A 6,224-nucleotide genomic window follows, 5' to 3' on the forward strand; every position below is an offset into this window, starting at 1 on the left:
GGGGGAAGAGCTCCAGGCAACGGAGGGCGCGTAGCAGGCCCTGGAGAATGCCTGGGCTCATTCACACCCAAACACACAAGTGTAGAGCCAGGCTCTGGGCCAAGGTGCCGGGTTCGAATCCTGACTCGGCCACTTGATAGCTCTAGGGCTTTGGGAAAGCCCCTCCCTTCTCTATGTCTCACAATAGGGTGACCAAATAACTTATCATCCAAATAGAGGCAAAGAGTAGGGCAGCCCGGTGGCTCAGCGGTTTAGCCCCTGCCTTCGGTCCAGGACGTGATCCTGGGGCCCCGGGGTCGAGTCCCGCATCGGGCTCCCTGCAGGGAGCCTGCTTCTCCCTCTGCCCATGTCTCTGCCTCTTTCTCTCTCTGTGTGTGTCTTTCATGGATAAATAAATAAAATCTTAAAAAAAAAAAAAACAGAGGTGAAGAGGAGCATTACTACTAATTACAAAGGACAATCTTTGTCAGCCGGGTCCTGGACCAATGGGGTTCACAGTGCCCCCCCCCACGGAGTAGGTGCTAACAGGGTCCCCTTCATAGAGTTCTTGAGGAAAGGAAGTTAGGCTGCTCCGAGGACGCATCAGGGACAGGCGGACACTCCTGTGTGCCATAGGCTGAAGGGGGTCGTGGGAGGCCTGGGGCTGATTTTCCTCGACTCAGTGAGCAGGGGTGGTTCCGGAGGTCCCTCAGAAGATGGGGAATCCCGGCTGGGCCTGGAAGGCTGAGTACAGTTTTCACGACAGAAATAGGGAAGGGGCGTGGGGCGGAGAGGCTCCGATGGGGAAGCCAGGGTAGGTTGGGGCGCCAGGCTGGGCAAGAGTGTGCTGGGAGGGTGTAGAGTCCGGGGGAGGGGGCGTGCTCCATGTGCCCCGCGGCTGTGGGGGTGCAGCAGTCCGTGCCCAGATGCTGGGGTGCGTGTGACTGACCCCCGAGGGGAGGGGAGGACCCCTCCACCCAGCAGGAGGCCTGGTCATGCAGCCGCCTGGCTCTGCCAGACCAGTGTGGAAACTGCAACCGTCCATCCGGGCTGTGGAGGCCACTGGGGAATGTGATGAGGCTGCTGAAATGGGGCCCAGGCCCGGGGGGGAGAGGGGGCCCCCCACCCCTGGAAGGCCGGGATGCGGCCGCAGCTTCCCAGAAACCAGGGTCTGGTTCTGCCGACTGAGACAGGCTGACAAGGTTTGGATCGGGAAGCCAGACCCCGAGGGGCTGGAGTGGGGCCTGCTGCTGCAGACGGCCTGGGAAGGCAGCCGGGGCAGGTCTGTGCGGGGGGCAGGAGCCCCTCACCCCGGCCCGGATAGACTTCCATGAGCGGGCCAACTGAGACCCAGAGACACCGAGGGACATGCTCAGGGTCCCCCAGCGAGATCAATAGGTGCCCGATACAGCCCCTGAGGGATCTTGGCCTGATACCATCACGGAGCCGAGCCTCAGTGTTCCCATCTCTAAAGTGGGGACAAATCCATGCCTTGCAGGGTCATTGTGATCCTTCAGCGGGACAACATGGGTTTAGGGCTTGGCACATAGTAGTTGTCCAGAAACGCTTATCCCTTCTCCTTTACCGCCTGCAGCCTGCATGGTTCCAGCCCACCTCCACCTCTGCAGGGGGCGTGGCAGAGGGACTGCTACTGTGTCACACGCATCCCACCCCCAACACAACCTTAACCTCCTTTGGGGATATTGAACAATCTGGCTCCAAATGGCTCCCCACTGGGTCCTAAGGCCCCCCTTACCATCATTCATTTGTTTATTGAGCTAGTGTTTCTTTTCTTTTTTTTTTTTAGATTTTTTATTTATTTATTCATGAAAAACAGAGAGAGAGAGGCAGAGGGAGAAGCAGGCCCCATGCAGGGAGCCTGATGTGGGACTCGATCCTGGGACTCCAGGATCACGTCCCGGGCCGAAGGCAATCGCTAAACTGCTGAGCCACCCAGGGATCCCCATGAGCTAGTGTTTCTTGAGGGCCTACTAGGTGCCCGGCGCTGCCCTGGGGAGCAAGTGATCCAGGCGTGAAGCACCACATGGGTGAAGGCATGGCGGGGGGTGGGGGGCACAGAGCTGAGAACTCCAGCACGTCAGGCCCCGTTGCCTCAACCTCTGCTGTAGCAGCATCTGCTGTGCGCAGGCCCTGTCCTGGGGCCCGGAGCCGGTGGGGAGGAGGGCGGGGAGCCTGCCCATTCCTCTAGGATTCGCTAATTAATTAGGGAATCTGAGCCCCGGGCCGGTGATACTGTTTTAACTTGCCGCCTAGATTGGGAGCAGCTGAGAAAGAGGGCAGCCCCCACCCAGCTCCCTCCTAATTGCTGCCTTCACCTTCTGCAGGGCTTTGTTGGGTGTATCAAAGGGCTGCCAAGGGCCCTGCAGCTCAGAGCCGGGGGAGGGCGGCGGGCCGAGAGCCCACTTCCCAGCCCAGGCAACTGAGGTCAGAGATGAGGTTCTGCTTGGGGTGGGAACGCAAGTGGGGCTGGCATCATAGGGCTGCTCACGGCCTGACAGCAGGGGCTAGGGTGGCGTTGGGACCAGAGCGTGCCTTGTCCTGGCCAAATGGGGGAGACTCGGGCCCTGCACACAGAGGTCTGGAGTCTGGAGCGCAGGGACAGGCTCTTTTGGGGGCCACTTGTCTCCACCTCATCCAGTAGATTCCCACTGACCTGTGTTTCAGCTTGGATGGCTCCTCCTCCTCCAGGGAGCCTGCCTGAACCTCCCAGGCTGGGTCAGGTGCCCCCTTCTGGCTCCTACACACCCAACTCCTCCCCCTCTTAGCCTGGGTCCTGCTGTGAGGCCACTGCAGCTGAGAACTCCCGGATGAAAGAGAGGGGCCTGATTGTGGCTCCACGGCCACCGCCCACTGAGGAAAAGGGGAAGCAGCAAACCCATCTCCATCCTCTCCTCCCCCTGCCCCAGTCTGAGTGCCTGGGGCATGGGGCACTGAGGTATTTGGGGACCCTGGCCTCAGTTTCCCCAGAACCACTGCTTTTCAGATCATATCTAGGGAGGCCCAACATGGCAGAGGCAGTGAGAATGTCCTGTCTAGACAGTGGAGAATGGCAAAGTTTTTTTTTTAAGTAATCTCTATACCCAACATGGGGCTCGAACTCACGACCCTGAGATCAAGAGCCATTGAGCCAGCCAGGCACCCCTAGAGGAGCATTGGATTAGGGACTCTGTGGCATGGGACCGAGACTGCCTGGGCCTGATCCCTGCCCCTGCCACGCATGAGCAGGGCGGCTCCCGCAAGTTCCTTAACCTCCCTGCGCCTCGGTACAGGGAGAGCGAGCGGTGGCTGGCACCCGGGAAATCCCACGTAAGTGTTTGCTGATAGCTGATCTTGAGTTCAAGCAACATATCCCCGCTGCCCTGGCTCTGTTTGTTTTCACTGATGATGTCAACTTGGTTACGGTCGTGCTTGCAGGGTTTGTCCACTGTAAAATTTCTGTTTCTCCATCTTCTTTTTTTTTAACCATTTCTGGGGTTCCTTTCTTTGGAAGGGTGTCACTAGGTCCAGTTCACACTCAAAGCTTGAATTTGGAATTAACCTCCACCTGCTGGAGGTGAGAAGCTGCATGGATTATTTCCTTCCTCTTCCGTAAGGAAAATCTGTCTAGCCACCCCTATTTATTTCTTCAATCCCTATTTCTATCAGCTTGGACTCATGAATATTCATTTTATTGGGGCTGAAATTTATGACTATGTTATTGTCCTGTTGTTTGACTTGGTTGGTCCAGGTTTGGCCATTGGGTTCTCTTTTGGGCTGGCTGCTGGGTCTGACATCCCCCCCGATCTATTTATTTATTTATTTATTTATTTATTTATTTATTTATTTATTTATTTATTTATTTAATGATAGTCACAGAGAGAGAGAGAGAGAGGCAGAGACACAGGCAGAGGGAGAAGCAGGCTCCATGCACCGGGAGCCTGATGTGGGATTCGATCCCGGGTCTCCAGGATCGCGCCCTGGGCCAAAGGCAGGCGCCAAACCGCTGCGCCACCCAGGGATCCCCCTGATCTATTTATTTTTTGAGCATTTCCTTGCCTTCTATCCCTACAGGCAGCTCCAGGCTCATCCTGTACTATCCCTGCCTCAGCCTTGGAATCAGCCAGTTCTCTAAGGAGCCCTGGGCTCTTTTGTTAGAGAGTGGTGCTTAGGAGCCAACATCTGGGAGCTGGATGTGCTTATTGCTACGGGGGTGTCAATGCTCCTAGTCCTCTAGAAGGCAGAGCTGGGTTTATTTTAATTAACATTTTTAAAAAGTTTTTTGGGATCCCCGGGTGGCTCAGCGGTTGGGCGCCTGCCTTTGACCCAGGGCATGATCCTGGAGACCCAGGATCGAGTCCCGCGTCGGGCTCCCTTTGTGGAGCCTGCCTCTCCCTCTGCCTGTGTCTCTGCCTCTCTCTCTGTCTCTCATGAATAAATAAATAAAATCTAAAAAAATTAAAACTTAAAAAATAAAAATTAAAGTTTTTTTTTTAGATTTCCCCTATAGCCAATCACTGGGTCCGTTGGAAGCTTCAGACAGCTGCCCACTGGCCTTTGAGCACAGATCCCTGCCTGCAGCTCAGAGGCCTGTGCCCTTGGAGGGTGTCGTATCCATCCGGGCCCTGAGGCAGAGAACACATGAGGCCATCTGCCTCCCAAGCTCAGCCACTTTCCAATGTCCACCTCTGCTCACCAGTGGGGCCATCGGGGGGCTGAGTTGCTTTGGGAATGGGACTCAGGCCTGGCCTCGAGTGCCCTCAAGGGCCCAGACTGACTGCTGTGGGATTGAGGCTTGCTCCCTGCTGGACCTACACTTCTGTCAGTGGTGATGGCAGTAGCCATAGCCCAGTAACAGAGCTACGGTGGCCAGCCGGGCAGGCCTGGCAAGGGTCAGGTCCCAGGAAAAGCCTGACTCAGCCACCACGTCTACCACGCCCAGGTGGCCTAGCGCTAACGGAGGAAGGCCTGCCGAGCTGGTCCCCTGCTCCCTTCCCTTTCCCACCCCCCAGCCCCACCCAACGCTGCACAGCTCCCTGATGCTCAGTGGGCTGGACCCAGACCCGGCTCCCCACGGAGGCCACCTTCCTGCCGCGGTAGGGGGTCAGGGCGGAGCAGGCCGGGGTTGAGATCCCAAGGCAGGCTGAGTATCCTCACAACTTTGCCATCATCCAGCTCCAAGCTGAGTCAGGAAGCAGGGGTTCCAGGCCTGCCCCTGCCAATGCCTTCTGTTTGAGGCACAGTAATCACGCCTCACCCTGCTTAAAATCTTTAATGGCTCCCCACTGCCCTCAACTTAACGTCCCCACTCCTGGACCTGCCTTACGAGGCCCTGGAGACCATGTCAGCCCCCCCACGTCATGCCCTACTAACAGCAAAGTGCTTGTGGCTCCTGCTTGCAAACCTGCGTGGCTTCACCCCTCCAGTTCCCTCAGCCTGCACTGTCCTCTCCCACTGCTGCACCGGTTCATTCCCGCTCGTCCCTGTAATCCCTACTTGTCTCAGCTCCAGGGCCACCACCACCAGGAAGCCTTCCTCCTCTGCCCCAGACCATCTCTGCTCACCTAGTCCACGTCCCTGGTCACCTGTGCATGACACCTTCCTAAGGCTCACTGTGCATGTCCTCTGGCATGCGGGGCCTCCGCGGCGTGGTATCCTGGAGAAGGCTCAGGGTTTGAAAAATAAGGACTCTAGTTTCCCTGAAGGCCTCTGCTCCTTCCTGCTGTGTGACTTAGGGCAAGTCACTGCACATGTCTGAGCCTCAGTCTCCTCATCTGTGAGAAAAGCGTCTGATTGGGATTCCCGGCCCTGCTTTCAATTCAGGCCTCTGCCTCTAACTTGCTGTGTGGCCGTGGGCAAGCCCTGTCCCCGGGCCTAGCCTCGGTTTTCTTCTTCTGTAAAATGGGGGTGCCCACAAAAACTCAGAAGAGTCGTGAGGCTCCAACAAGCCAAAACTTGTAAAAAGGTTTTGTAAACCTCAGAGCCCTAGCATGGACGGTCGAAGAATCTATTTCGACAAGCTCTGCAGAGATGTGTGGGAGGAAGCACTGTTCTCCTGCCACCACCTGCCCCCCGCCCGCCCTCCAGAAGTCTAGAGATCAACAATGACAGAGGCCTGTTGGCATGGAGGCCAGGCTCAGCAGGGCCTGCTCCCTGGCCCCCTGCCCACCTCCCACGCACCCCCACTCCCACAGTTCCACAACGTGTGTGCCTCGGGCAAGCAGCTCTATTTGGGTGCTCGGGGTGAG

This window comes from Nyctereutes procyonoides, unplaced genomic scaffold (assembly GCF_905146905.1).
Source record: "Nyctereutes procyonoides isolate TBG_1078 unplaced genomic scaffold, NYPRO_anot_genome, whole genome shotgun sequence".
Taxonomy (NCBI): Eukaryota; Metazoa; Chordata; class Mammalia; order Carnivora; family Canidae; genus Nyctereutes; species Nyctereutes procyonoides.